Genomic DNA, 6,523 nt, shown 5'->3' on the forward strand with positions numbered 1-6,523 from the left:
TTTCTCAACAGACACTATATCCATAGTTACCAAGCGCTAACTCCATAGTCGTCAGGGTTTATCTCGTTTATTGAAGGTATTGGTTCCAAGACTCCTCTAGCAATACATATCAATGGGTTTTTAGAGTACACCGGCGAACATCAAGTCCACAACACCTACAAGTTGCGAGCCTGCTAGTGTTCCACAGGACTATCTAGAATAGTCCGTGGTTATCATATCTACTCTGTTGAATGATGGGGGCCATCGTTTGGGTTAAGGTTTCACTCATTTTTCACCCGTCACCCTCGTCTCATGATCTATATCATCTTTCTTCTCATCCTCAAACTAATCTTTCCTCACACACCAATTATTTCATCTACCCATGTTCTACCCAACATATTTGTAGATATAAATTACATATATAGTTTATATCATTTAAAAACCTGTATAAAACTTTCATTTAACATCCATCTCAAGTAAACAAACAACGTATAAACACATAGCACATATTTCATGGCAAATACTTCATATCTATGCGGTAGAAGAAAGTAAATACACACTCACTTGTTAAGATGATTTTCGGACATCACTACGACTCTTCAATTAGTATTCTTTGATGAAACCGAGATATCTTCACAAAAAAACTGGGCTTCTCGCAGGCAGAGCTTCGACTTGAAAATTATTTTCTTCTCGGGATCTTCAGAGTGTCGGGACTTGCTTCGGGTGTCAGGATGATACCGGGGCTTTGGGGGTATAACTTTCACGTAAAACGAGGTAATACGGGTGAGAGAGAAGAAATATGGCAACCAAACTCGACTACCCTTGTGATCTATTTATAGGGTGAATCTGGTCTCGAACGCAACGCGTTCCACCCGAACGTTGCACGTAGGAGCGGGGTTCCAAAACCTATCTCTTATCCGCTGACTCACCATCGACGTGGCCACTCCGGAACCAAGCACTGAACACGGGGCGTTCCCCAATTGAACGCAGGGCGTTCCCTTTTGACACGCCTCAGTTTGTGTGTCTTGAACTTTAGAAAATCATAACTTCCGCATACGATCTTCGTTTTTGACGTTCTTTATATCCACGCGTAGGTGAGATTATGCTCTACCACTCTCATTTAGACTCCGTCGGCTTATTTTGATTTTATTTTTATTATATTATTTTTAGTAGGCCGGGATAGGAAAACTCTGTTAGAAATTCATAACTTCTTTATCTGACGTCCGTTTTTGTCTGTCTTTTAACCACTGCATTACTATCGACGAGATCTTTGATTCTCGTTTAGATTGTTTCGGCTAGAAATCACTCGATCTCATATTCGAACTTTGGGCTGCATACCGCTAAGTCGAAACTTCGAAGAATCATAACTTCCTCATACGAAGTCAGATTTAGACGTTCTTTTTATGCACGCTCTCGGTTTAACGTATTCTACAACTTTCGTTTAGACCACTAAGGCTAAATATCGCTCTATCATAAATTCACTATTTACGTCATGCAGTTGCGTACCGGTTTTGTCACGAAACTTCGACAGGTCATAACTTCTTCATTGTAACTCGGATTTCAACATTCTTTATATATCCGGAATCCTTGTCACAACCACTACAACCTAGTTAAGATTATTCATTCTAAGTAATATTTTATCCAAAAGTCGGAAATCTCCGGATCCACCCCCTCCTACGTCTGAAAGAGAGCGAGCCAGTCGGATGCAAAAAGTCTAGAGTTGTCACACCACCATCCCTTTCGCGGTGGCTAACTGTCATGAACCGCTCAGTCACCGCCATGTTTATATGGCTGCTGTGAACTACCAGTGCCCAACCACCTTCGCCGTTTCAACAAGCATCGAAGACGAAGACCGTCGATTGTAACTGTGGCAGCGAGCGACTAGAAGAAGAAAGATATTGGTTGTCGCGTTGTGTTTCACGTGAGTACGAGTGTTTCTGCTCGTTTTTGGATGCGTATTCCAGAATATGTCGTCGTGTGTGTGCTTGGTTGGTCGGAAGTGGAGTGTGTACGAGAGGGAGATGAGAGGGCAAAGATTGGGGGCGACGATGAATAGAAGAGAAGAAGGAAGAGGCGGACGTGAGGATATTTACTAGAAATTGGGTTTTGAAACTGATATTCCTAAATTAAAGGGATATTAATTGATTTATATAATTACAATAATTAATTAAATGTATGATTACATATTTACCCTTTTGAAATGATTGGCCTATATTTATTCATACAATAACACAATAATTACTTTAAATACCTGAACCTAGCTCTCTCTCTCTCTCTCTATATATATATATATATATATATATATATATATATATATATGTGTGTGTGTGTGTGTGTGTGTGTGACATCCCCAATTTCACGGCCAGAAAAGACCGATTTGTTTATGCTTTGTTTTAAAATCAGAGTAATCTTTTAAAGAAAACAGTTGCGGAATTTGTTCCCAAAAAATATATGATAAAACTTTATCAAAACATTTCTCAAAGAGAATGTACTTTTCATTAAATAATAAAACCTCGGGATGTCGTGTTCCGAAACAGACCAAAAGCATAAACAGTATAAAATAGACCTTACAACAGTTATTTATAACTACTGAACTATAATCCAAAGTCTCTCTTCATGTCAACCAACTTATGCTCTTGTGCCACTATTTGTGATACAAATAAAACTGAGTGGGTCAGGCTTGGGAGCTGGTGACCATATAGGGTTTTCAACCCACAATAAAATATTATATTATATTTAATCATCACACAATCAACCCAATTACCCACCCCATTATCACCTTTTTATTTCTTAAAGATTACCCTAAGAATCAACTATTTCTCGTTCATTTATTCCTAAGGTTTATCCTAAGGAATCGGCACGAAATCCATCATTGTCAGGGTTTTCTCAACAGACACTATATCCATAGTTACCAAGCGCTAACTTCAATTAGTATTCTTTGATGAAACCGAGATATCTTCACAAAAAAAACTGGGCTTCTCGCAGGCAGAGCTTCGACTTGAAAATTATTTTCTTCTCGGGATCTTCAGAGCGTCGGGACTTGCTTCGGGTGTCAGGATGATACCGGGGCTTTGGGGGTATAACTTGCACGTAAAACGAGGTAATACGGGTGAGAGAGAAGAAATATGGCAACCAAACTCGACTACCCTTGTGATCTATTTATAGGGTGAATCTAGTCTCGAACGCAGCGTGTAGGAATGGGGTTCTAAACCCTATCTCTTATTTATTGACTCAGCATCGACGTGGCCACTCCGGAGCCAAGCACTAAACGCGGGGCATTCCTTTCTGACATGCGTCGGTTTGCGTGTTTTGAACTTCAGAAAATCATAACTTTCGCATACGATCTCCATTTTCGACGTTCTTTATGATGGGTTTTAGCCATAAGAACATCCTATGTGCTCATGCAAACCCTAATGCTTGGATCTAGGTTTCTCTATTGAACATGCAATTCATCCAAGACTATAAACCCTAGATCTCGTATATAATAATCAATATAACATATAAATTAGGGTTTAGATCATACCTTGATTGTTATGTAGCAATAACAATCTCAAATCCTTCTTGTATTGACTTTAGAAAGCTTAGAGTCACAAATGTCACTCCTCAAATGGTTCACAAACACCAAGAGCAAGAGGATGAAGAAGAGAAGAAGAAGGAGGCTGCCCAAAACGTGTGGAAACCCTAATCAACAAGTTCACCACGTTTTTGGGGCTTAAGGGTCCTTTAAATAGTGAGGCTATTAGGGTTATCTAACAAGGAAACCCTAATTTGGATGCTTAGGCCCTAAGCAACCCATGGACTCTTTCCTTAACAAGCCTTGGACGATTTCTAGTGGGTTTCTCCATAGAATTCGTCCAACCTTATAATATAAGGTAATCCATGGCCCAATTGCAATTATCTTATAATTACAATTCCAGTCCCTTAAGTTTAATTAATCTCTTTTAGCCACAATTTAGTGCCGGCTTGGCCAAGCGCTTAGGTGCCATCACTAAATCATCGAGGGGCCTACATATATCATTTTTATCCTACTTTGAATAAAAGGAACGGATAGACTTTGACTCGATGTTGGCTTGCACTCACTCACCGAATCACACACAACAATATGTTTTATAACACCAAGTTACTGGTGCGTTTACATATTATCAATGTGCAACCGACTCGCAAGATACAACTCACACATCTCGGTTTCAAGAATATAAGATGTTATCGTCTCACCAATCACTCGTGATACAATCCATGAAGTGATCCAAGTGAACGTGGGTTTAATCCAATGCTCAAATCATATTCATAAGCACTCATGAACGTTGCAGCAAACATCTGCTTATGTCTAATGCTCTTTAGACAATCCACACACCAGTTCACGACAGTCTTCACTCATATCTACTTCCAACATATGAACGACTGTGGCCCGTTCGAATAATTTGACTGTACTCAACCAATTAAATTATTCAGGAAGTCAAAACATGCAAAGTGAAACACAAGAATAATACTAATCCCATATGGCCTTAAACCTTTGAGTATGAATAAAACACCTTTTATTTATCACCATATCGATTACTCATTATTTGTTGTTTCGGGTTATCAACTTCATACTTGAATTATTACAACGCTTGTCCCATGCTCTTAGCATGCACACAATATTTACCTACGGTTCTTACTTTGTGAAATAGATCAAATGAACACATTTCCAATCATACTCATTTCACAACTCCTAATCCTTTTTCATAAGTGAAAGAATATCAAATTCTTGCCATTTATGGAATATGTTAGATTCTAACATTTTATGCAATGATCCTTTCATAATGTCATTGCACTAAAGTCACAATGACTATTGCCAATGAAATTACGTACAAAGTCCTCTATCGGAGATTTTTACAAGACAATTCCATAGATGTGATGTCTCTCACTCAAAGTACATTCCTTTGAACATCATTTTGCATAAAATTTCTAATCTAGACATAGACTTTCAATATCCAACTCCCAATATGGAAACATTTCCATATTTTCCATATGACAACTCATTTTTAGTAGAATCTTATCTATTCATAATAATGTCGATATAGTCCATCCAATACTATATTTCCAACTACTCACAAGCGACCAATCCTCGGAGAACTTTGGATTGTCCTTTGATAGTTGTTTAATTATCTTAGTCAAAACTGATTCTTGTCCTTTTTCCCTCTAAATGCGCTAGACATTTGGAAAGTTTTAGAATGATCAAATATTATAGCATTTGCAATCGATCCTATACCCGAATCGTATGGGACACGATGCATAAAGTCTTACATAAAGATCTGATACTTTATCAATCTTCTGCCATAATATTTTATGTGCTACGTTCTCACAATTCGAACTATGAAGAGGAATGTCGTAATCATAATCGAAATTTTGAGAACGCACTATGTATCTTTGACTAAATTTATTAACATTCCACAACCTAAGCTTTTAGATTTGAAATTAAGCATAATATTCTCTCCCTTAATTATAGCAAAACAACTATTCAACCCTTACAACTTTGCAAAGTATGACTCTTGTTTTCTATAATTAATGTTGCTAACTTGCAATACTTGCCTTAATAATCATACAAGCATAACATTTATGCTCCCACTATCACCATGATTATTATAAACATAACACTTATGCTCCCACTAGCTTTGACATGCATTCAGAAACAGCTTAACTTTCAGAAAAACAATGCCTATTGAATTTCTTTAAGTTCATATTTCTAATACCCAATGCTTTGATAATCTTTTATCAAGGCTTCCTGAACTTATACACCTTTGTCTTAGATATCTCATATGTGTGTCTAAACAATTCAGACTAATTGCCTAATCTCACAATTCGAATCATGGAAAGGGATACCGTAACCATAATCGAATCCGAGAATCCAATTTTCACAATCACTATCTTCTTAAAATCTCTTTTAGTGAAAGCATTTCCTCACAGTCATTTTCATGAAGGAGGAAATCTTATGACACTTCAATTTTAATGGTGTATGTGTTCCTATCCATTTGAATTTGTTAAAACCAAAGTTTATGACAAATTCAAACTCATATGGACCGAACCTTCTCAATCTTGATTTCTTGCCTTATGGTAACACGGTTGCCCACCATGTCTTCCAAGTAGTTAAGCAGCTCACCCTTTCCTATCAATGTACTTTTCATTGATCAAGGTCCTTGCCTTTTATGCATTCAAATGAGAACTCATAGGGCTCACATGCATAATTAACTCAATTGGAACGACACAGAAACAAGATAGTGTCAACATGATATGTTGTAAACCTCTACTCGTGTGCTAGTGATGATCGATAAGGTTTATTCCTGATTAGTTCTTAAACTTTTCAAGGCCATTAAGACTCCTGCTGACTCCTTGACATATAAGATTCTTTTGTCAATAAACATTTCTTGACAAACAAATATTCAAGAGTTAGTGTAGCTTTTATCAAGACAAAAACACTTCACAAAATTGGTCCTAGTTCGTCTTTGTCTTATCCAAGACATCACAACTTACCAATTTCAAATGTGCAAGAATAAGAAAACCTTTT

This window comes from Lactuca sativa, chromosome 1 (assembly GCF_002870075.4).
Source record: "Lactuca sativa cultivar Salinas chromosome 1, Lsat_Salinas_v11, whole genome shotgun sequence".
Lineage (NCBI taxonomy): Eukaryota > Viridiplantae > Streptophyta > Magnoliopsida > Asterales > Asteraceae > Lactuca > Lactuca sativa.